Source organism: Balaenoptera physalus, assembly GCF_965194825.1.
Source record: "Balaenoptera physalus genome assembly, chromosome: 4".
In the NCBI taxonomy this organism is placed as follows: domain Eukaryota; kingdom Metazoa; phylum Chordata; class Mammalia; order Artiodactyla; family Balaenopteridae; genus Balaenoptera; species Balaenoptera physalus.
This window is the reverse complement of record NC_138891.1, coordinates 38,447,771-38,473,637: the sequence shown is the minus strand read 5'-3', so window position 1 is coordinate 38,473,637 and position 25,867 is coordinate 38,447,771. Positions and strand designations below refer to the sequence as shown.

The window sequence follows — 25,867 nt, the reverse complement described above, 5'->3', positions numbered from 1 at the left end:
CATGTCTCTTTTTGAATTATGGTTTTCTCAGGGTATATGCCCAGTAGTGGGATTTCTGGGTCATATGGTAGTTCTATTTCTAGTTTTTTAAGGAACCTCCATACTGTTCTCCATAGTGGTTGTATCAATTTATATTCCTACCAACAGTGCAGGAGGGTTCCTTTTTCACCACACCCTTTCCAGCATTTATTGTTTCTAGATTTTTTGATAATGGACATTCTGACTGGTGTGAGGTGATACCTCATGGTAGTTTTGATTTGCATTTCTCTAATAATTAGTGATGTTGAGCATCTTTTCATGTGCCTCTTGGCCATCTGTATGTCTTCTTTGGTGAAATGTTTATTTAGGTCATCTGCCCATTTTTGGATTGGGTTGTTTGTTTTTTTTGATATTGAGCTCCATGAGCTGTTTGTATATTTTGGAGATTAATCCTTTGGCTGTTGTTTCATTTGCAAATATTTTTTCCCATTCTGAAGGTTGTCTTTTCGTCTTGTTTATGGTTTCCTGTGCTATGCAAAAGCTTTTAACTTTAATTAGGTCCCATTTGTTTATTTTTGTTTTTATTTTTATTACTCTAGGAGGTGGGTCAAAAAAGATCTTGCTGTGGTTTATGTCATGTCTATATTATGTCTGCCTACATTTTCCTCTAAGAGTTTTATAGTATCTTGTCTTACGTTTCAGTCTTTAATCCATTTGGAGTTTATTTTTGTGTATGGTGTTAGGTAGTGTTCTAATTTCATTCTTTTACATGTAGCTGTCCAGTTTTCCCAGCACCACCTATTGAAGAGGCTGTCTTTTCTCCATTGTATGTTCTTTCCTCCTTTGTTGTAAATTAGGTGACCATATGTGCATGGGTTTATCTCTGGTTTTTCTATCCTGTACCATTGATCTATATTTCTGTTTTTGTGCCAGTACCATACTGTCTTGATTACTGTAGCTTTGTAGTATAGTTTGAAGCTGGGGCGTCTGATTCCTCCAGCACCATTTTTCTTTCTCAAGATTGCTTTGGCTTGGGCTTCCCTGGTGGTGCAGTGGATAAGAATCTGCCTACCAATGCAGGGGACATGGGTTCGAGCCCTGGTCTGGGAAGATCCCACATGCCATGGAGCAACTAAACCTGTGTGCAACCACTACTGAGCCTGCGCTCTAGAGCCCACGAGCCACAACTACTGAGCCCAAGTGCCACAACTACTGAAGTCTGCATGCCTAGAGCCCGTGCTCTGCAACAGAGAAGCCACCGCAATGAGAAGCCCACACACCACAACGAAGAGTAGCCCCCACTCGCCGCAACTAGAGAAAGCCCACACACAGCAACAAAGACCCAATGTGGCCAAAAAAAAAAAATAATAATAAATACATAAATTTATTTAAAAAAAAAAAGATTGCTTTGGCTATTCAGGGTCTTTTGTGTTTCCATACAAATTGTAAAATTTTTTTGTTCTAATTCTGTGAAGAATGCTGCCGCAGACCGGCTGCAGAAAGCTAGAAGTTCCTGGCGGTGAGGGGTAAGGAACTGAAAAGCACCAGTATGGGGTCAGAAGGGCCAAGACAACTGATGGTTGCAAGGCAAGTTTATTCAAAGAGCATGAATGTATATATAGGTTTAGTACGGAACGAATACTAAACAACAAATCAGTAAACCTTGTATTTCCACATAATTCTGTCGCCACTATCTATGCGCCACTATCTATGCACCACTATCTATGCACCACTATCTATGCACCACTATCTATGCGTCAGCATGCCTTATGGGCCATTCTTTGGAGATACAGACTTCCCCCTCAGGGCAGCACGTCCTTCTTCTGGGGAACAACCAGGGGCTCTTAGATTCAGAGCAGGCACCTGGAACGAAACTGGCTGCAAGCCATTTTCCTTTTTTACGCTCAATACCGCAGTGTCAGGAGTGCATACCAAGAAAGAGACAAGCAGTTCTCCGGAAAGCAGAAAGCTGAATAAGCTTACAGCTTGGGGGCCACCACAGAATGCCATTGGTAGTTTGATAGGGATTGCATTGAATCTGTAGATTGTTTTGGGTAGTATAGTCATTTGCACAATATTGATTCTTCCAGTCCAAGAACATGGTATATCTCTCCATCTGTTTATGTCATCTTTGATTTCTGTCATCAGTGTTTTATAGTTTTCTGAGTACAGGTCTTTCGCCTCCTTAGGTAGGTTTATTCCTAGGTATTTTATTCTTTTTGTTGCAATGGTAAATGGGATTTTTTCCTTAATTTCTCTTTCTGATATTTCCTTGTTAGTGTATAGGAATGCAAGAGATTTCTGTGCAATAATTTTGTACCCTGTAACCTTACCAAATTCACTGATTAGTTCTAGTAGCTTTCTGGTGGCATCTTAGGATTTTCTATGTATAGTATCATGTCATCTGCAAACAGTGACAGTTTTACTTCTTCTTTTCCAATTTGGATTCCTTTTATTTCTTTTTCTTCTCTGATTGCCGTGGCTAGGACTTCCAAAACTATGTTGAATAAAAGTGGCGAGAGTGGACATCCTTGTCTTGTTCCTGATCTTAGTGGAAATGCTTTCAGTTTTTCACCATTGAGTATGATGTTTGCTGTGGGTTTGTCATATAAGGCCTTTATTATGTTGAGGTAGCTTCCCACTATGCCCACTTTCTGGAGAGTTTTTATAATAACAGGGTGTTTAATTTTGTCAAAAGCTTTTTCTGCATCTATTGAGATGATCATATGTTTTTTATTCCTAAATTTGTTAATATGGTGTATCATATTGATTGATTTGTGTATATTGAAGAATCCTTGCATCCCTGGGATAAATCCCACTTGATCATGGTGTATGATCCTTTTAATGTGCTGTTGGATTCTGTTTGCTAGTATTTTTTCAGGATTTTTGCATCTATGTTCATCAGTGATATTGGTCTATAATTTTCTTTTTTTGGTGATATCTTTGTCTGGTTTTGGTATCAGGGTGATGGTGGCTTCATAGAATGAATTTGGGAGTGTTCCTCCCTCTGCAATTTTTTGGAAGAGTTTGAGAAGGATTGGTGCTAGCTCTTCTCTAAATGTTTGATAGAATTCACCTGTGAAGCCATCTGGTCCTGGACCCTTGTTTGTTGGAAGATTTTTAATTACAGTTTCAATTTCATTACTTGTGATAGGTCTGTTTATATTTTCTAATTCTTTCTGGTTCGGTCTTGGAAAATTGTACCTTTCCAAGAATTTGTCCATTTCTTCATGGTTGTCCATTTTATTGGCATATAGTTGTTTGTAGTAGTCTCTTATAATCCTTTGTATTTCTGTGATGTCAGTTGTCATTTCTCCTTTTTCATTTCTCATTTTATTGATTTGCATCCTCTCCCTTTTTTTCTTGATGAGTCTGGCTAAGGCTTTATCAGTTTTGTTTATCTTCTCAAAGAACGAACTTTTAGTTTTATTGATCTTTGCTATTGTTTTCTTCACTTCTATTTCATTTATTTCTGCTCTGTTCTTTATGATTTCTTTCCTTCTACTGACTTTGGGTTTTCTTTGTTCTTCTTCGTACTGTTCCTGTTCACTGAAGAAATCAAAGAGGAAATTAAAAAATACATAGAAACAAATTACAATGAAAACACGATGACCCAAAACCTATGGGATGCAGCAAAATCAGTTCTAAGAGGAAAGTTTATAGCAATTCAGTCTCACCTCAAGAAAAATCTCAAATAAACAATCTAACCCTACACCTAAAGCAACTAGAGAAAGAAGCCTTGAATATTTTGAATTAAGTGATCGTGAACCTATCTATCTATCTATCTATCTATCTATCTATCTATCTATCTATCTATCACAGGGTTGTAATGAGGACTAAATGAGTTAATATTTGCACAGTGCTTAGAACATTACCTGGCACATAGTAAGTACTATGTGCATATATTTTAAATAAAATAATAAAAAAAATAATGACTGTCTTGTTTAAATCACTCAGGTGGTAACCAGGAGAGAAGGTTCTGGCCACTGAGTGCAGGCATGTCTGACACTGGAAGCTGTGCTTTCTGTGTAGCCTGAGCCACCTCTGACACACCAGGGCTGGGACTCATGTCCTTTGGTCCTTAAAACTAGCCTTGTTTATACAGTAAGCTGAAGCACTCTCTACCTTCTGAGAGGATTATTCAGTGAAACCAGGTCTCCTGTTTGTATTAGTTTGGCAGGGTTGCCATAATAAAGTACCACAGACAGGGTGGCTTAAACAACAGAGATTTATTTCCCCACAGTTCTGGAGGCTGGAAGTCTGAGATCAAGGTGTCTGCAGGTATTTTTTCTGAGGCCCTTCTCTAGCTTACAGATGACTGCCTTCTCCCTGTGTCCTCACATGGTCTTCCCTCTGTGCGTGCCTGTGTCCTAATCTCCTTTTCTTATAAGGACACCAGTCATGTTGGATTAGGGCTCATTTAAAGACCTTATTTTAACTTACTTACCTCTTTAAAGTCTGTCTCCAAATACAGTCACATTCTGAGGTCCCAGGGGTTAGGACTTCAATATATGAATTTGGGGCTGTGGATCACAATTCAGCCCCTGCCACTATTTTAAGACACTAGATGAATCACCTCTCACACTAGCTGTACCCCATACACATGCTGGCTCATTCCTGCCTCAGTGTTTTCCAAAGTGTGGTCCAGGATCACCTAGAGTCCAATCGTTTGCGCCCTTAATAAAAATAAGGTTGGCCCCCCAGCCTGTGAATCAGAATCTGGGGGAGGGGATTGCAGGCCCCAGGTATGGAGCTTGCTTGTTTTTTACATTTATATAAAGGCTTAGTTTAATTAAAGAGATTCAGGAAAAGTCAGGTAGCATGGTAGCTCCCACCCCATCCCCATCCCCCCGGAAGTCTCCTCCCCGACCTCTGACACCCCACCCCAAAAGTGGGTGAAAGAGGAGCTGGAGAGAGGGGCGGCCCTATGGGAAGTTGGAGGGGAGAGCACAGCGCATCCTGATGGCTCCTATAGTGTGGGTCACCCTACAGGGCAACATAGAGCCTCCTGTCCCACTCAGAGCCTCGGGGTCCCCTTCAGCGCAGACAGGCAGAGCTTTGCAGTGTAGGTGCCAGCAGGGGAGGCCGTCCTCCCAGGCAGTGCCAGGGTGCAGCCTGACCTCGGGCTCCAGTCATTTCCCGTGCGCAGCACCCCTGCCCCTCTCCCCAGCTCCTGGAGACCTGGAAGCTCTCCCTTGCCCCTCAGATTAGCAGAAGACCTGAGCCTTGGATCGTATTTAAGAGACAGCGATGGGGCATCTTCCAGAGCCACATGCTGAAGCAGGGAGCAGAGAGTGAGGTGGTTCCTGCATCCGCTTACTCTGCTCCAAAACATCCAGTGATGTCGCGGGAGGTGGAGTCATGCCGGCTCCCCGTAAACTGATGTCGGGCGCGGATTTACCATTTGCACGAGCACAGCCGATTAACCACGACCGAACCAACGTGAGCCTCTAGAGTGGGTGTCTGCTGCAGGTGTGTGTGCACACACCCTGTCCCACACCCGTGTCTGGGTGGCCACCAGCAAAGCAGCGGTGAGCCGGACCCTAACCGGAAAAGGTTTTCCCAGCACCGTGACAACCATCAAAGCGAATGGCGATAATCCATCCTTCACCTTTCTTTGCTGGTTCTGGCTTAGATTCCTCATGTCTTAAAATACTTGCTTGGCTGGCAGTGACTCACCTGGACTGGCATTGAACAGAACAGGCAGGAGGTGCTTTCTTCTGAAGAACCGTCACAAACCTGCACAGCATCTGAGGTCTTTCACGTCACACATTGTTCCTGTCAAAGCGGAGACGTATTTCCTACTCTCTCGTCAAGGTTGGAGCTGCCAAAGAAAGTAAAGTGATTAGGATGTGTCAAACTTTGGCACTTGTCCTAAACAGCGTTTGAAGAAATCAGGTTTATCTGAGAATCTCTACCACATCCTCTACCCAGTGCTACAGCGGCCCCGTTTTCGACAGGGCACTCTTAAAATTGAAAGTTCATAGGTAGAATCAGTCACCTCCGTGTCGGGTCTTCTAGTGGCATCTCAGGCAGTGTCAAGCTCTAATTGTTGGGATTTCATGAATTCTGAGTACTTCACTGATTTAAGAACTCTCTGGAAGCTGGTAATTTTGAAACTGCATTGTTTGTAAACTTGAATTAATAAAAAGCAGGGTCAAGAGTTTTACTGTCCATTAAACTGTGTTTATTCGTCCTCTCTTGATTCCACCTGAATTCCACAGGCTGTAAATTGTGGTTTATTGGAAGTCAGACCTGGATTCAAATCATAGGTTCACCACTTATTAGCTGTGTGACTTTGGCCAAATTAACAGCACTTCTCTGAATGTTTCCTCGACTGCCAAAGTGGAATTGATACGATCTTCCACACTGCATAGTAGTGAATATTAAAAGAGATGACGAATGTGACAGTTGCCAGCACAGAGTCTGACCCATAGAGGCGCACTCCTTTTCACGTCTCTCCCTTTCCCCCTGCTATTTGAAATGAGCATCACTTCTGGCTCACTAATGTTCTAATATTGGCACATTTCAGTATGTGGTTTTGCTTTTAGAATGTCATAAATAATCCTCCAGGAAAAATTAGAAATTATCAGCATACAGAGCCCAAGACCAGCAGTCGCTGAAGTCAGGAGAGGTGGTTTGTACGCTCAGACAGAAAGATAGGAGCAAAGAGACTTGGCAGGGGTGAGTAGCAGCAGTTTCCTCTTGAAAGCTTCCTTAAAAATTCTCTGTGAAGTGTGATAAGTCGGGAGCAGCTCCAGGGGCACAGGCAAGGTCCCCGGGAGCCCAGCCATGCCCACACGCGGCCTCCATCCTACACACCATCCCCCGCCATCCACCCCTGGTCAGGTCCAGCTCCAGTCCCCGCTGACTTCTCCAGCTCTTCCCATCAGAACCTCAGGTTTTATTATTTGCTGGGTTTTCCCCTCATTCTTTCATCTCTTTGGTCTCAGCTTCCCACCAAAGAAAGGATGGCTTTGAGCCCCGCTACACTCCTTATTAGTTGGGTTATTATGGATAAATTACTTAGCCTCTTTGAAACTCAGTCTTCCCATCTGTAAATGGGGATCCTACATCATTAGGTTGTTATAAAGACCAATGTGAATAAAATGCATGTCAAAGTATTTTGTAAAGTGCTGAGAAAAAAAAGAATTCAAATCCCTCTTAGCATGTATACCTCACTGGCACATAGCAGGTGCTCAAAAATATACGTTAGGTTACGTTTTGATTACAAATCTTTGCCATGGGAATGCTGTGCAACACTCCAACACACCAGGGGTCATCCCAAACAGTCCTCCAAGGGGCCCAAGGGTTCCTAGGTGGTTTCTGCAGAGAATCTGACATTTGCTGGGCGTTCGCCGTGTCCAGGCTCAGGCCTGGGGACAGCTTGTGCAATCTCCAAGGGATAGGTATTAACCAAGATTCCCTCACCACGTGTGTGGCAAATGAAGCCACATCAAGACTAATAATCCAGATATTAGTTTGTTACCACCATCTCTTACGCAGAACTTAATCCCAGCAAAGCGCCTTCCCTCCTATACATTTGGGGAGCCCCTGGGGTAAGATGTCTTACCCGTTCTCACCAACAAATCAATGGCTGGGTGCCAGGTCCCACCCCTTTCCCTGCTCTGCCTCTTCGCCCAGGCAAGACTGCACCGTGGAGAAGATGCCTTTCTCCCTGTTATGCTCGTTTCTGGGGTCCCCATTACAGTGAGCTTGTACCTCTGCAAACAATCTGTTAGCTTTTAGAGACAGCTTTGCCCAGGAATCAGACTTGGGGTAGGGCCCAGAATAGATTAGCCGCTGTTAGCACAGTGTACTCAGACCTACTCCCTTCTTGGACCTGGATGCTTTGCCCCTTGGTGAGCTCACCATGCTGGGCTTCTGGCAGTCACTCCGACCCCTGGGGTTTCCCCACTAGCTCAGCAGATGGGACTGAATCCCAGTGCAGGCTCCAACTACACCAATGAAGAAAGGAAGGCTCAGAGGGGAAAGGAACTTACCCAAGGTCACGCAGCCAACAGGCGGCAGACAGCCAAACCCAGAGCAAAGTCCAAATCCCATGTTCTCTCTGATCCAAATCCCATGATCAAAGTGGCAACGTGACATGCTGTTCTGACCCTGGCGTCCCTACAGCAGGGCACGCTGTGCCGGTCACTGTTTACTGTACGTACTTTTCTCCTCCCCAGAGACTTCAGTCTCTTTCTGCTTGGTTTCTATTTGGATTTATGCTTTCAACATAAAAAGCTGGGGATTCCTTGCCATTTCACCCTCCTTAGCTCCCTCCCATTAGACTCATAATTTATCTCCATGTTATTTGGCTCGTGGTTAAAAGTACCGTGGTGCTTATACAGATGAGAGAACAAGCAGGTCAACCTTAGCCAGGGTTAGCAGATTTGAGAAAAACGCAAACCCCTTGGCTCGGTTCCCGAAGCCCCTACAACTTGGCCACCCTACACCAACCCTCTGCTCCAGCAGAAAGGTCCTGACCCTGAGTTCTCCTCATTCTGTCCCCAGTGTAGCCTGGTGCCTGAAGGGGTGTGGCCTGCGCCCCCATGCGCTCACACTAACACAGCTGTCCCTCCCAGCCCATTCCAATGACCTGGCGTCTGCCCCCCTTCCTCACTGACACTCCAGTTCCCAGCAGGGATCCACACCCAGTCCTGGCCCCAGCCCCCTTGGCCCAGGACCTTGACTTGCTATCGTGGCCTTGCCAAAGCTCTTCTTGGGGAGCTAGATGCCCCTTTTTCCCAAGATGCTGCCAGGGGACCTGCCTCCCATCTAAGCAAACCTTCTCCTGACCCCCATTTCCTCCCTAAGCTTGAACTCTCTCGACTGCCCTAGACTTGGGCTGTACCAGCTCCACTCATCAGATGAGGAAACTCTTTGGGGAGGGGGGGGGATGCACACCAGCCTGGCCTCCTGAGCCGGCCACTTCCTGGGGTCAGGCGACTTGTCACTTTCTTTGGTGGGCTCCTAATGTACCAGCAGCCACGGTTCTTGGGTGCTCAGTTCATGCGGGGATGAGGGTAGGGGGGACTGAGTCTGCAGCTGGACTTCTTAAAGACCCTATTTTACACCACATACCCCCCACCTCACATTCCTGGTCTTCCCATTCTTTCTTTTTCTCCATAGCCCTCATCACCGTTCTGATATCCTATGCGGCCCCCTCCCCAAGTAGAGAAGTGAGCTCCCTGAGACCTAAGGCTGCTTTGCTTGAGCACCTGGCCCACGGTGGGTGCTCAATAACTCTCTGTGGAACCGATGAGTGGAATGCCCGCGGCCTTGGCAGGCAGCCCCCGAGCGCACACACCGAGGCGCTGGGAAGACCAGGAGCTCTCGTTTCTCAGCTGTCACAGAGGCCAGCTGCCTCAGGGCTGCCAAAGAGGATTTCCACACCTCCTCCATCTTAGCCGGGGCAATAAAACGTCTACAAGGGCTTCCCAGCACTGCACTGGGTGTGGGAAAGGCAAAGCCTTCCGGCAGCTTCTTAACCTGGCTGGACTCAGCCATCCACCCCGCTGAGAAAGGGACTGTTCCTGCTGCTCCCGCAAGCCCTAGGCCTGTCACACCCCGACCGCGCCGCGCCGGCTCTCCTTCCCAGACGCGAGCTGTCTTACCCACCTTTACACCCCAGTGCCCGGCACGGTGCAGAGAAGCTATGAAGCGTGTGATAGATACGTGATGAATGCCTGGATTCCTCGGGAGAAAGGCAGCCCCTTCTGACTTAATTATGTGACTCAAAATGCCAGGGCAGGATGAGTTTATTTCTCCTTTATTGTGATTAATGATTCTATTTTTCCAGAGAGTTTTTCAATTCTGAGATTAAGTTTTATATACCGTAAATTTTAAGACATCCCTTCTTTCAAAAAAGACACAGCATAAATTTTAGAGTAAAACTGATGGTTATGTTTTCTCTCCCTAGACCTTAAATATCTCCTTTTACTGAGGGCTGATTTTTAAAAAAAAATAATGTGGAGTGTTTTATGATACTGAAAATGAAAGTCTGTGAGGAAAAGCTGATGTTGTCTTTACTATCTCTCTTGGAATAATTAAACTTCGTATTTATTACAAAAAGCTTTTTTTTAAAGAAACAAAAAACAGGCAACAACTAATTATCCAGTTTCTCTTGGATTTAGCAGAGGGTGATTTACTTTCAAAAGAGGAAATAATACACAGAGAAAAAGTAAGACAGTTGTTGTCACATCCAAAAGAGGAGAGACCAAACAATTTCTAAATGGAACTATTTATGGATACTAAATAGTACTAAGTTTTAAACCAGACTGGACATTTCATTGATTATATTCCTCAAATTCAACGATCAGAAATTAATTTAGTCAGTGTGGTAAGAAAATTTAAGAAGAGAAAAATTCTGCTTTATGATTTTCTTCTTTATTTTTGGCTGCATTGGGTCTTCGTTGCTGCATGCAGGCTTTCTCTAGCTGCAGCAAGCGGGGGCTACTCTTCGTTGCGGTGTGTGGGCTTCTCACTGTGGTGGCTTCTCGTGTTGTGGAGCATGGGCTCTAGGCTCGTGGGCTTCAGTAGTTGCAGCACGCGGGCTCAATAGTTGCGGCACGTGGGCCCTAGAGCACATGGGTTTCGGTAGTGGCTCGCGGGCTCAGTAGTTGTGGCTCACGGGCTCTAGAGCACAGGCTCAGTAGTCGTGGCGCATGGGCTCAGTTGCTCCGTGGCATGTAGGATCTTCCTGGACCAGGGATCGAACCTGTGTCCCCTGCCTTGGCAGGCAGATTCTTAACCATTGCACCTCCAGGGAAGTCCTATGATTTTCAACATTAGTTATCTATGCCGATCACAATTTATGGATAAGTGTACAGGTGCCAGTTCACTTCATGTTGTGGAAACACTCCATTCGTCCCTGAGAGTTTTAGAAAGTTAAACCCCAGAAGGCAGCGTGGTGTTCCTCTGTTGTGCCTGCCTGCATAACAACCAGTACGGCATTTCTGCTAACAGCATCCAGATTGTTTCTGGGGGGAGCCATGCTCCACCCCACTCTCAGTTCCAGAGGTTAGGAATAGTCATGTGACCTAGGCTTGGCCAATCAGGAATTGACTCAGAAGCAGGGACATGAGTAAAGCTGAGCCAATAGGAATCTGATTTGGGATTGTTGCTGGCGCTATTGAAAAAGGTGTGCTTTCCCTTTTGGGATTGCTAACACTTGGAGCTGCTGCCTGAGAGTGAAGCCAACACAAAGGAAAGCAGACAGATGGTAAATTCAGCTCACACTGCAACTTGGATGTATCAACAAATGTAATTTCTCTAGCTTACCCATAATCAATCTGGCCCTCCACTGGTTAGTAAGGGTTGAAACCGGTTTAAATCATGGTGCAATCCAATAATTCCAATATCCTCTTTGAGAACATGCTCAGTTTCTCAGATGGCCTCCCCCATCTCCTGCTCCACCAATAAAGATGATGGTGTCTGGCCAGTATTCACCTGTACCCTTCATTATGGCTGACCTTGTTGATAAAATACTGAGATATGCCTGGAGCAGCTGGTAAACAGGTGCTGCCTTGAGTTCCCTAAGCACCTCCCACTGCCCCCTCCCTGGGACTTTTCCCTAAGCTCCCCACAATCCATCAGTGAAAATGTTAATCCTGGACACAGCAGGGCACTCCGTTCAGACTGGTCAATGCCTGAGCCTGTAAGATTTTTAAATGTTTTGGCCATCATCCCTGTAGGGTATATATAGTGGAGGTAGAAAGGGGCACTGTGCTTCTGCATCCTCATGGTGTTGAGAGAAAGGGAACTCCTGGCCTTGCACCCACCCTTGGGTATAGCTGTCCGGTGTCTGCCCATGTCAGGACAAGGTCCACTTTTGGCCTGGACTGGGTGTGCTGCCAGCCTCTGATGTGAAGTCTGTGGACGGCGAGTTTGTAGTCTATCCGCAAGTCTGAGGCAGTGCTCCCTGGCTGACGTAGCCTCTTCTTTGCTCTTCCAGGAGGTGCTTCTGACTTCTGGCCATGAATTCCTATCAGCCCTGGTCCCAGGGGTCCACCCTGCAGCCTGTACCCCTGAGTCACCCCACCACGGTGATCACCCTGGCAAGCTGGCACAGACTTGCTGCTGCATCTGGGTAGGGTCCAAGCTACACGGGGACCTAGCACAGCTTAAAAAGTCCATTGTGGGCCTCCCTCTGTCAGACCAAAATCAGGCTACCCAGGCTCTCCCTCTCATACTTCTGGAACCGTGGCAGGGGATAGGGTCTTCCCATGCCTGTGGGGCTAATCATTACTTTTCCACCACAGTTGCTCCTCCCAGGCCTCTGGTCTTGTTCTGCTGCTTCTGTCCTTCCACATTCCCCCTTTCTCCCTCTGTCTAGACCTGTCATACATAAAACCCAAGGTTTAGTCTACCAAACCCAGTCCTTGATCTTCTAAAGAGGAAGGTAATGGAACGTAGAGGCTATTTTCTCAAGGTAAGAGCTTGGATTACAGGGCTCTCATTTTGCTACAAACTCTACTTTTGAATGTCAGAAGCTGAGTGTTACTTTTTCTTTCTCTTTGCATACCTTCTGGAAAGAATCTTCATCCCCTCCTCCAAACTTGAGTAGACTAAATTCATATGCTCTGAAAGGCAAAAGAGAAAAGCACACTAATAACTTCAAAACATAATCCCTATTCCTTCTGACAACATCTTTCAAGCACCCTAACCTAACCATGCCTGAAGCCAGTAGCCCAGTTTAGCAAACCAATGGATTCCATTTTGGGTTTAGCTGGTTAGAGCTGGGTTTCAGTCACTTGCTACTTGGAGTCCTGACTGACGCGGGAATAAGAGCAGCTATTTCACGTGATTGTGTAGCATTCGGCACAGCTTCACATGCAAGTGGGGCTGGTTAAATGCATTTGATGGTCAGATTGCTGCCATGGCTAGAACCTGACAAGGACAAAGCTGGTTTTGAAGAACTCCTCAAGTCCATTCCTAAACCTTGCAAATGCATTGCTTCCTCTCACGTGGCAGAAGGAAAAGAACAAAGAGAGAGGAATCTTTCCTTTGGGTTATCTGGGGTCAGAATCCCCTCTCCTCCCATTCATCTCTGTGGAGGCTCTACTGAGACCCCATCCTATTCCTCCCTGTTAACCCTTCCTGCTTCTCCTTACCCTTTAAACATGTGTCAGTTTCCCATAGCAAAAAGACAACGACAAAAAACTCACGCCCAGGGACTTCCCTGGCAGTCCAGTGGTTACAACAATGAGCTTCTACTGCAAGGGCTGGGGGTGCGGGGTTCATCCCTGGTTGGGGAACTAAGATCCTGCATGCCTTGCAGCACAGCCCAAACAAACACACAAACGAACAAACAAAAAACAACTCACGCCCAGTTGTAACTTCCCCTTGCCTGCCAACCAACTCTCCTGCAGCAGTGGGCCATATCTACTACCCCTGCTGCTCCTCTGCCCTGACTCCATGGACTTCTAACCCACTGTGGCTTGGTTTCTGCTCTCACGTCCCCACCGAAACTGGAGTCACACGTGTCAATAACTTCCTCATTGTTGAGATCAACAGGCACATTCCAGGACTAGTGCGCTGAACCTCTCTGTGTCATTTCCCACTCCCAACCACCTCCTGAGCCTGGATAATGTCTTCATTTGGACTGTTTGATGCCACTTTTTTTCCAGTTTTCTTCTCACTTCTCTGCCCCCTCCTCAGGATCCTGATTTGATCCTTAGAAGCTGGTGTGTGTCAGGGTTCAGTTCTCATCCATCCCATGATCTTCTCGGTCTGCCTGCTCTCTCTGGGTCATCTCAGCCCCGCCCCAGCTTCAGTGACTAGCTGTGTCGACCCTTTCCCAGTGGGCATCTCTGGGCTTCTCTCCCATGCTTGGCACCTACGCTCCTGACTGCCTCCTGGATGTCTTCCCTGGAAGTTCCATAGGCACATTAAAATATATATTCAAAATACGCCATCCTCCTCTCAGACCTGTTTCTACTCCTTTACTTGCTATCACAGTAAATGGTATCATCATCCGTGAAGCTGCACAAAGTACCTGGGAGTCCTGAATTCCTATTTTCCTTTCCCCTTTCCCTGCTTACTGAGGCAGACTCCTTTTACCTGGCAGTATATAATGGGTCCCCCAAAGCAGTGTGGGTAAATGGATGAATGAACTATGGGGGACACAGAAAACCAGGGCTCTAACTTGAGTCTAAAATTTGATGCCGGTTTACCTTTCACAGTTTTTCACTGCTTCTTCCTTAACAAGAGGGACCATCATTGTACCAGATGGTCTTCACCGCTGGTCATCTATGATTCCAGATGACTCCAATCTGTTACCTTAGGCGCTTGACCACCATTCCTTCTTATCCACTTAACCCCATTGCCCCTTCTTGTGCCTGTCCCGCCTAGGAAAAGAGGAGGGAGGCCCCTGTGATAAAGTAGAACTTCAAACGTAAATTGCACCACCTCGCAGAACACATTTCACCCTGATAAGAGGTCCCGATGTATCCCTGCAGCCACCAGGAGTCACAGTGAGGGTTGGGAGGGGAGGAAGGAAAGAGGGAGGGGGAAGGACGGGGCAGTAGGAGGAAAGATAAACAGAGGTCATTTCCTCCTTTCCGTCTTGCCAGGTCTCGTAACCTTGTGTGAGTCTTCCCAAGTGCTGCGCGCGGGAAAGTACCTTCCCTCTCTTGCAGCCGACTTCTGTCTGGAAATGAGTACCCTGACTGTCTCATGAAAGCCTGTGCGCCTAGCACTTTCGACTTCTCAAAACATTGCATGAATATCTGTTTGAGTGACTTCCAAGTGCAGGCTTTGTGCTAAGCAATGTGCACCTTATCTCATTTAAGCCCTGCGACCTTGGCAGGTAGGTCCTGTTTTTTATCTCCGCTTTGCAGACGAGGAAACTAGGGCTTAGAGAGGTTAATTGCTTCACAAGGCTATCCAGCTAGCAGTGTAGTCCTGCAAATCATCAAATCAAACCCAGGTGTGTATCATTCTATGTGTAAGTCTGGGGCAGCCACCGTTACACTGCTTCTGATGTATTCGTGGTTATCTTCCATACCATACATACATTTAGGACATGGTACATCCAGGCGCTAGATAAATGCTCGGAGAAGTAGTGCCTAAACCACGCCAATAAGAGCTGGATCTGGTCCCAGCTGGCAGAATTCAGAAATGCAGCTTTAGGCGGTTCCCAATGCTTCCTTGTACCTCAGTTTCCTCATCTGTAAAAGGGAGGCACGAAGCAAATGCCCTCCAAGGAGCCTGTAGCATTCCGTGGCTCTATTCCAATAGTGCAGTGTCCCCAGCACGCTGCCAGGAATCTGGACTGAGAGCGTGATCAAACGGACAGGACTCTCTGCGGGCGCTCCCCTGCCCTACCGCTGACGCATGCGCCCTCGCCCGCCGCCCTCGCGCCGACCCCGGAGCAACGCGGCCCCTCTCCGCGCATGTGCAAGCCCTGGTGGCCCGACTGCGGGCCCCGGGTGCAGAGACGGCTCCCTCCCCCGGCGCGGCGGAATCAGTGCCCTCGGTAGGGAAGGGGTGATCCTGGCAGGGACGAGCCGGGGCCCACGTGGGATGCGCCTGGCCCTCGTTAGGAAAGGCCACAGCCTCCCCCAAGGCCCTTGGAAAGCTGTTCCCGTGCGGGAGAGTGTGTTCCAGCCTCCGCGCCCTCGCTCTGGACGTGCTGGGCGGCACAGAGAGGCCGTTCTTTCCCAACACAGATGGAAACGCTCCCCTGGCACTGCTGCCTGGGGTGTGGAGGAGGGGAGGGCCCCGCAGCTCCGCCGACTCGGGAAGCCGGGGAGGACTTCCCTCTCAAAAACCATACTGCTGATTAAAATGAAAACGTCTAAGGTCACCGAGGACATTTATCCAACTGGGAGTGGGGAATGGGAGGTGTGAGACATCACCTGATAGTAGAAGCTCCTAAAGGGCAGCTGGCACTGCAGGGAGGCCCACCCTTCATTGCTGCTTAGGGATGAATAACAGAACCTAGACAGCTATTTTTACACTGGCTGAGAGAGAGAGAGAGAGAGAGAGAGAGAGAGGGAGGGAGGGAGAGAGTTGCGGGAGGAGGTGGGAGCAACAGGGGAGAGGACCTAGGGAGACAGCAAGTGCAGCCTCTTCCCTACTCATCCCGTGATCTTATTCTTCTTCCCAATGCGGATTCCCTCCCCGGAAGTTAAGAATTATTTATTACTTTGAAATCAGAAAAGGAAGAAGGACGCTAATCAAAAAGTTCCCTGAACGGTGAAAATAAATGAGATCTCAACATTCTGAAATTGCCGCTGTCGGTCCCCTCAGTCCTTTCTCCCCTTGTTTGCCATCTTTTGAATGCCCAGGTCCGAGGTTATGGATCTGAATTTTCTTTTCCCTGCTCAGGGATCATGGAATGGCCTCTAGGAGGTTTGGGTCAGTGGGCTGGAGGAGACAAGGAAGGGGAGCCCTTCTACCAGAATACTATTCAGGTCGTCACTGTTTACTGTATGACTTTGTCTTGAAAGGCCTGCTTCTTCAAACGGGGATTTTCAGGCCATGGTAAGTTCTGGGAAGGCAGAAGGATGTCCAGAAAGGGTGGTTGCTTTCAATGTTCAGCTGATACGAGGCAGCCAGAGCCTGTGCCTGTGCTTTCGTCTGTCAGAATAAATATGGTGCTGAACTCACCAGTCCAAGGAGATGTGCTATGGGAGACAGTCGCAAGCTGCGTGGGGAACCACTGCTGACATCAGCTCACTTCACACCGCTCAGGCTACTTTGATTCCATTGAACTTCATTTCGTTGACTCCCCAAGCCCTAACAAATCTGGAAAAAGGAGGCACAGAAAATAATTTCAAAAGTTAAACGAGGCATGAAATGACCCCTGACATTAAAGGGAGGTTGTAGAGGTTCACCATCTTAAGAGTTTGCTTAGGGGAACCTTTTAGAAGTTTTTGTCTGAGAATTATGGTGACCAAAAACAGAACAAAACAAACCCCTTCACGGAGGAGGAAAGGTTACTTGGAGCTCTTTATTTCATTTGGCACTTCGAAGATTCACCAGATCACAGTAAGGGTATAGGGTTGGGGTTGTGTGGGGGGGAGGATGAAGGTGCTTCATCTGTGACTGATGTCTCCCACAAAGAGAAGAAAGTAATCTTTCCCTCTGCAAAGGGAAGCTGGAGGTCAAAGCTGTGGAGAAGCATCCAACCCAGCAGCACCACAGCCTCCCAGGTTCCAGCACAGCTGGGCTCTTAGATATTCATCCACTTCTTCCAAAGGCAGTTCAAAGAAGATGGTGTTTTATTAAGGAGACAGTATAATTCAGGGGCTCTTTCATAGCAGAAACCACCCCCCCCCGCCCCGGCCGCCAAACACTCCCATTATCTGTATTCCAGTTCCTTTTTAGCCGAGGTTGAGGGGAGATGCCCCCAAATGATCATTATTATTGTTTGCATGTATGTTTGTTTATGCTGTTTGGCTTTTAAAAACATAGTAGAACTTCTGTATCCAAATGGATAAAGACCCTGAGAGCTTTCAGATCACTAAAAAAAGTGGGAGTACAGCCATCCGTATCCATCCCAGCGGACGATCCTATGCTGGTCCCCTCTCTTCTGTCCCCAGCAGGTTTAACGGTGGTGCCACACAGTACATTCAAGTGTGGGCAAGTTGATCCCTCCCTCCAGTCACCTTTACCGGACTGTCACTCTGTGTCCATAGCAAGTTAACCCAGGCCTGAAGATCAGAAAACCAGGCTCCTGAACAGATTAGGTCTCACAAGAGATTAGTATTAATAATCTGCCTTTGCATATATCCTATCAGCTATCACATTTATTTGTAAGAAATCTAAACTATTCGAACTCAAAATTCAGTGTCTTTTTCCTGTGATATGGTACAGGAGAAAGGGTTCCGGAAGTGGCAACTTAATTTGTATCTAATTTCAGCAAAATAATTGCTGACTGCTTCCAGCCTGAATAAGCAGTGAGGTATAGCTCCCAGTAGTTACTTATTTTAGAAGCACTCCCTCAGGATGAATGCTAGCTATTTTCAGTTGCATGTGGGAAAACCAAGGGCACTGCCAAGCTGTGGCAAGTTGGCATCGTGTATGAGCTGTCAACCTCGATACTTAGTTCCACTCAGATTCATTTCTGATTTTCAGTTGGCGTGTAACCTTTTTCTTTATTCAATTTGGGGTCCTGATCACTTCCTTTGTCTGCCTCCCTACCTTCCCATCTATCTCTATCCTCACAGGCAGCTTTGGCTGAATCCATCTAATAATAACAGCATGAATGCCAAGTGGGTTGTATAAAATCCTCAGGGAGAGATGTGAAATGAAGCACATTGTTCTTCAGGGCTCCTGGGGACCAGAGTGTACCCACTGACAAAAACAAACTAATATGCGGCAAAATTATACGTCTTTCCCTATAATTTATGCAGAACGCAATAATGCTGGGATCGCGCCTGAAATAGCTATGGTACCTATGGCAGGCAGCCTCTAAAACGGCCCAAGGATCACCACCTACTAGTATTCACTCCCTGTGTGAACCGTCCTCTCATGTGGGCTGGACCTAGTGACCCTCTAAACAAACAGAAGATGACAAAAGTGACGGGATGTCACTCCTGAGATTAGATAATGAAAGATGTCTTTTGGTACATCTCTCTCTCTCTCCCTTGGCTCCTCCATCTCCCTCTCTATCTCTCTAGCTCCCTCTGTCTCTCTGCCATAACTGCCATGTCATGAGCTTCCCTATGGATAGGCCCATGTGGTAAGGAATCGATGTCTCCAGCCAGGAGCCAGTGAGGACCTGAGGCCGGCCAACAGCCATGTGAGCGAGCCTGGAGGGGGAGCCTCCCTCAGTGGACCCTTGAGATGACCGTAGCCCTGGCTGACACCTTGACTGCAGCCTGTGAGACCCGGAGCCAGAGGACCACTGAACTATGTCCAGACTGCTGACCCACAGAAACTGTGAGATGATACATGACTGTTGTTTTAAGCACCTAAGTTTTGGAGTAACTTGTTATACAATAGAAATACTAATATTAATGCTAATATTCCCTTAAGCAGGTAGTTAGGAGCTTCCAGTGACCTCACCAGAGGTCTGTCTCCAGTCTCACCTCCTGCTATAGCCCCCGGCATCATCTCTGGGCCCACTTTTTGGCCACATCTTAGTCCTAGGTATTTTTGTGTCTTTATATGAGCTGTTTCTTCTGCCTGAAACAAGCAGTCTCCTCTTCTCCATATAAATTCCTGCTCACCCCTTGACACCTGGCTCAGATGTGTCTTCTGGAAAACCTTCCTGACCTTCCTAACTCCACCAGACAGCGCTCCTGTCCCCTGCCTTAGGCTTTGCCTCTGCTTGTGCTTCGTCACTGACGCTGTGCTGTCCTGATTGGCAGACGGGCTAGATTGCAACTCCTGGAAGGCAGGACACTTTTATTCATCTTCCAGTCCCTGTTACCTAGCACAGCACAGTGATAAAACACCATTTCTGGAACAGATCAATGGCTGTTTTGCAGAAGCAAGGATCCTAGGTAGCTAGTTCCACCCCCAGCTGATGCAGAAATTTTACATAGCATCCTCTAAATGTGTGGTAGAAGAATACTTTGATTAATTGGACAATACATGAATTTTAAGCACTCAATCAGCAGATCCAACGCTGCAGCAGCCTGCAGTGTTGCAAGGCTCTCTTGGTCTGCTATCAACTCCTCAGACCTTCAGTTAAGGTCATGGGAGTTGACAGTCCTGTAATCTGAGTTGTTGTCATTTCAACCCATGACCTTTGATATGTTCCAGGCATCACAGACCTTCCTTCCCTTCATTTCTAGAGGAAGCTAGAAAGAAACTATGAAGGAAGGCATCCTTAGGGATATACCTGGAAGAGGGGTAAGTTGTATTTGTATCTCAGTTGTATTTGTATAGCAATCTAGCCCATGAAGAGAGGGCTCATTGCAGGGGAGGTTGTTGGAAGATGGTAGAGGTGTGGAATACGTTGTAAGCCTATCTACTCCGTCACCACATCCTGACAATTGTGCCTCCTACACAGAATCTTCCCCCTTTCTCTCCTCCGTGGCTCTTCTCCTAGTCTTGAATTCACCTATAACAGCTTCCTAACTGGTCTCATGACGTCCACTTATGACCCTTTCCAAGCTCTTCTTTCCAAACTCTTGTGGCCAGAGCAATCTTTCTAAAATGCACATTTGATCACATCGCCTGTCCACTTTAACACTTCAGTGGCCCCCTGTGAATGGCCTGGCTCGAATCCAGCCTTGTCATGCATGCTGCCCACCTCCCTGTTTGTGCTGTGGTCACACTCGGGTCTTTCACGACCTTGAAGACACAAGTGCCATGCCACAGGGAGATGCACAGACCCGCCTGCCCTGGTTAATCCTGTTCCTTCAGGTTTCATTTCACTCATCAATTCCTTAGAGATTTCCCTGATATCCCTTATTAAATCAAACCCCTTATTATGTATTTGGGGCACCACACATTGCAATGTCATGTTAATTTGCGTGGTTATTTGATCAAGGTCGTCTCCTTTTCTATTGTGTAAGTTCCATGAGGGCAGGGACCATGTCTGTTTTTGCTGACATTGTATTCTTGGTACCTAGTATAACCCGGCAAAGAGTGGGCATTCAATCCATATTTGTTGACTTGAAGTGAGTGAATTATGGGTGCTATTAAGGGTACATGGAGGAAAAGCAGAAATGCAGGAAGAATAAGGACTTAATGGAACCCAGAGCTGGGGCACAGGATGATAATTTGAATGCACGCCATCCTAAAATAGGATGTTGGAGTTTCTTTAGACTAATTGCAAAAGTTGCAGAGTGCACAACATTTATAGTTATATGTAACTTCCCTTCCCCCAGGCCACAGCCGCCTCAGGGAAAACCAAGGATTTCAGGTCAGTTCCCAGAGGTCTTTGGCTCTGCCTTCTGAACACCTCGCAGGCGCCATCCGCTGCTGACCCGCAGCTCCACCCTTCTCCGCTGGGGGCGTAGTGACCGCCTTGCTCTGGCTGGCCCTGCGGGTGCTTCTGCGCCCTCTCACCACCGCCCCCCACCGCCCCCCACCCCCGGCGGAGAATTGTCCCCCCACCGGCTTCTCTCCCGTAGGCGATTCCCATCCTTCCTCAGCTGTCATATCTCTCAGTAGTTTCGTAGCACGCAAGTCATTTCCTCTTATTTGTTCAGGAATCTTAAATGGAAGCGTCTAGGGCCTGCCAGTTGGTTTCATTTCCCAGTCCGTGTTTCTTCCAGGGCCTGACAGGGCTGGAGGTGGCAACCATTCATCCCACAAACATTTACTGCATCAGAGAGAGAGAGAGAGAGAGGTGAGCAAATGCGGCCCTGGCCCCAGGAACTTGTCATCTTGCGGGGCTCTTTACAGGCACCTTTACCTCTGGATGAGGCATTCAGCTGTCAGACCGTGGCTGAGAATCCATCCTCGCGACACTAATTTTTGCCAGGAGCCAGGAGTTCAGAAGAACGTTAATCTGTTTTTCTTCCAGCTTTCCTTACACAGATGACAATATTATTACTCTCAGCTTTTACAGTGAAGATCGATACACAGATCACAGGGTCCAAGAGGGCTCCTGAGTCATTTGAGAGAATTACCTTTTTTTCTTTTCTAGGTCTTCCATCTCTGTGAATCAGCGATGTGGAAAACCCAGGCCTCAGAAAAATTAAGGGAGGCTTGCAGTGAGCAAGCCAGAGCAGAGTGTTGGCAGGAGCTGAGGGCTGCCACGGTGGGTAAACGGAGCAGGGCGTCATCTGAGGGGCTCCGGGTGATGCCTGCCTCCTGTCAGCACCATCGGATCTCTGTGACTTGGGCAGGGATGAAAATGCGGAGCACAGCCAGCGTATCCTAGAGGTGTGTGGTGTCCGGACAGCCCGTGCCAGCCGCATTTACCGTTCCGAGCCGTTCGAACAAAGCAGCTGTGGGGCTAAGCTCGCTGTGACGAGAACCCACAACAAATCCAGAAAGGCTCTGCCCTCACCGCCTTCGCTCCCGCAGCGCCGCACTCTTGTCTTTTTAGAGGTGTGAGCCTCGTCACACGGCAGCTGATGCATGAGCTGTCCCTCTGGGCTGTGTGCTCCTCCAGGAGGGCAGGAACCTTGGCCCGGTTTCGTCCGTGTCTCCAGGGCCCGGCGCAGGGTGGGGCATCTAGTAGGTATCTGATGAATAAATGAATGGCTATAGGGCCATATAGGAGGCATAAGAGGCCCCTACAGTGGGAATGGGTTCAATAGCACCGTACTGTGTTGGTTCTCTACAGTTTGCAGGACCCAGAGAAGGAATAATTTGTCCTTTCTAGAAAAGGCATGTCTCGTGTGGGGATTGCACAAGGGAAGGTGCCGGCCAGCGGGGGATCAAGGCAGGCAGAGGTAGAGGAAAATGGGGAAAACGACATAGGAAATGATGGTGCTCATCCTAGCGAGACTTCAGAGCATGCCAGGCGGAACCCTGATTCTCCAGGAAACTGACCGAGAGTGCCTGGGAACAGGGCTGGGGGAGGCCCGCTCTCGGGGAGCCGCATCTCAGCCCCCGCAAAGACCCCCAGGCGGACTCCCGCGCTTTCCCACGGCCGTCCACTAGGGGGCAGGCGGAGGCAGGAGAAGAGGGGAGGCGGCAGCCAGCCGGCTCCTGGGCTGGGCGCCTCAGGCCGCAGTGCACCCCGGCTCACATCCAACACACTGGGCTGTTTGTATTACTCAGACAAGGCCCCGCCTCTCTTCCTGCCTGTCGTGGCCTCTGTGATTTTATACGGTGTGGCCTGTGACATGAGATACCACGAGACCATGGTAACCAAAGTACACAGCTCGGTGTGAATGTTAATAAACAGGAAAAAAAAAGTAATCCTTGGTTTTCTTATTTTACTCACCATTTGTGGTTTTTCTATCCCTGTCTCACATATCCTTTATTATCCTGAACAATCAAGATGTACCCGAATTCCACGACTCTTTAAAATGAAAAGATAAATGGGGAAAATATGCCCTGGTCTCCTGTCATGTAGCCTTGAAAGTAGCGACTCATTTCCTCATTTGCGAGTTATCAGTTCCTCTGGATATCCTGCCAACACTCCTCTTGTGTACCAACACATCATCTCAGGGGAAAATTATGTTCTTGATAATTCCCACATGCCTTGAAAAGTCATTTCCTTCTAAGAAACTCCTGATGATGGGAATTCTTAATTGGTTTAAATTTTTCCTAATCCTCAAGTATTGAATATAAACAGCACAACTGTCTTCCCATATAAATTATCCTCCTATACATATTATCAGGCCCACAGACCTGGGGCTCAAATAAGCATGAAGGAATAAACATTTTACCAGGCCAGATCACAGAAATGAAAGTCTTTGTGTAGAAATGAGCATTGCTTCATACAAAATCAGAGAGTTTGAAAGTTGTTTTCCTGCCTGCTGAGAATGTCCGATTAGAAGCCCATCAGTGCTTGATAACATTAATAGAAAGCCTTGCTTTAATGAAGTTAAAGACTCTTTAATGAATTGCATCTTTAATTGTAATGAGAACAAACCAACCATATTACATGAACCATTGGAAAATGGTAAAGCCATCTTAAAAGAAATGGTTTTCTAGTGGAATCAGAATTCTTAAGCAAACCTTTCAGGCTGCAGACTTTCTTGAATGCTTCCCTTGATTTCATTCCAACAGCAATCAATATTGGGAAATATAAAGTATGATGGGAAGCTGGGAAATATAAAGTATGATGTCAAGTTACTTTAATGGTATGCAAAATTCTCAAGAATTTTCTAAAAATATGCATTTCCAATGATACCATAGACCAGTTGGTCTAAAATTGTTTGACTTTCAATTAAAAACATAAACAAACAGGATTGGATATATTTGGACACAGTGTTGCTGGCGGTTCCAGATTCCATTGTTTAAAGGTATTCCATAAATACGACAAAAAGTGTGGAGAAGGCATCCATCTGATCCGGTATTCAGGTTTACAAAGAAAGTAATTACAGGCCCAGAGACTCGGTGTCAGCCCTCATTCATCTAAATTCTCTTTCTCACATCAACATAGCTTGACCTTGATTTTTTTAGATGCAAGTAAAGGATACTGATGTAATTTGAATAAACCAGTTTTTAAAATTCCCTGAGGAGTCTGGAATCAGAAATGACAGGCTTGATGGACATAAGCTTGAAGGAGTACCCACTCTTAAGTAATTATGGTGGTTTTAAAACAGTATCTTCCCTTCTTATTGAGCTAAAATTTCATCTTCTTTCTAGGGAACGTTTATTTGTCCTATTCTTTGGAAAATACCCAAACGCTGGTTTCCACCCCTCCCCTCCCTGACATCCCCACCAGGCCCTTGGTGCCTCCGCAGTGGCCTCTGTGGTCAGTGGCCATCTCTGCTGCTAAATGACCTCCAACCTTCCTCGCCTTTCTCTGAGGGCAGGGGCCTCGCTTCTCTTCCTGACAAAGCACTTTCAGTCAACTCCTGGTTTTCTTCATGGTTGATTAAACTGTCTGTGTTTATTCAGGACCCTTCTCCTCTTTCTGTGTCCGGCTGCTGACCTTTCTGTGGGTTCATGGTAGAGGAGAAATCTCACAGGGCAGTCCATCTGACTGCTTGTTTGCAGCTCTGGTAAAGATTTGGTCCTGGAAAATGTTTAGGCCATTGAAATATTAGTATGTCTTCAAAACATGTGACTTTTTGCCTGGGTAGGTTTCTGAGTTGCTGTTACTGAGTGAGGTCAGAGGCACGTAAACAACACTAGATGCCCTGTGAGTTAGAACTGCTAACATCTCTCTTGAACCTCACTGATGTTGATCATCTTGCCACTAGGCTCCACAGGGCTTCACACGGTTGTGGTTCCTAATAAGAGTAGGTATGGTCTTAATTGCTTGGAAATGGGAAGGAGAGAGAAACTGAAGCACAGAGAGTTTTGTTGAGTGGCCAAAAGGCAAGCCAGAACAGATACCTGAAATCAGAACGCCCTTTACAGAGATTCTTGTCAGCATGATACCTAATCCCCAGCCTGCATCCCTGGTCTGGGGCTCTCAGGCAAGCTCAGCTCCCCCCAGCGGTACCCAGGCTGCAGGCCCAGGTCAAATGCAAGTTCTACCACGTGCAGGCATCACCCCCTTCACTGAACACTAAAACATCTACTTGCTGTAATGTCTCAAAATGACATTTTTGTATTTTGCTTATTTGTGTGAATCTTAGGGGCACAGAGACTGTGCCTTCTGTACTTTTACTGCCTGGAAGCATGCAGTGCATACTTTAGTGAAAGGATAGATAAATGAAGGTACAGGTGGACACTATCTGAAGGTCTTCTCTTACGTTCCTTCAGTGCCACCTCACTCACCTGTGCTGACTCTTACCCTCCCTCAGCATCTCTCAGAATATACTCGGCTCCCAGCTTGTGCAATTGGCATGGCCTGACTTCTCCCTTTATTTGTTCATCTCAGCTTTATATAAAGCGCTGCCTAGTTATTACTCTCCATCTCATATTGTAAACTCTTAGAGGACAGAGGTTCCATTGAACTCCCTTTGCCAGTTAACTTGACTGTAACACAGTGAGAGGCTGGATGCTTAACGGACTTCAGAAGACGATGCTTAAAATCAGAGAAGTGGCTCCCTAGAGCTGACCGCTGGTCTTCTTCAAAGTGTTTGATGGTCCAGGACTTGCTGTATGTTCTCGGTCACCATCGAGCCCTCTCTTGTTATGAATCCCCCGTATACATTTTGTTTGGTTTAGCAGCACGTGCGTTGGTGAGAGACCAGGAGAATCATTCTCTGAAGGCAAGGTTTCTCAGCAGCGGCTCTTTGACATTTTGGGATAATTCTTTGTCGGGTGGGGGGGGGGGGCGTGGGGGCGGAGCTGGTGTGTGTTTTGCAGGGTGTTTAACAACATTCTTCATCTCTCCCTTACTAGATGCTGGTCGTGTTCCCCAGTTGCGGCAACTAAAACCGTCTCCAGACAT

General features: G+C 47.0%; 1 protein-coding gene across 1 annotated transcript in view; it reads right to left on the bottom strand.

Moving 5' to 3' along the window:
- LEKR1 (leucine, glutamate and lysine rich 1) overlaps window positions 1–25,867 on the bottom strand; it is a 331,218-nt gene that overhangs the window by 4,889 nt on the left and 300,462 nt on the right. Inside the window, exons 19-22 of the mRNA XM_082459714.1 lie at window positions 21,308–22,085; window positions 21,007–21,214; window positions 16,600–16,737; window positions 5,659–14,333 (exon numbers count right to left, since the gene is read on the bottom strand). The gene's annotated coding sequence lies outside the window, so the exon portion shown is untranslated. The remainder of the gene's footprint in view (window positions 1–5,658; window positions 14,334–16,599; window positions 16,738–21,006; window positions 21,215–21,307; window positions 22,086–25,867) is intronic.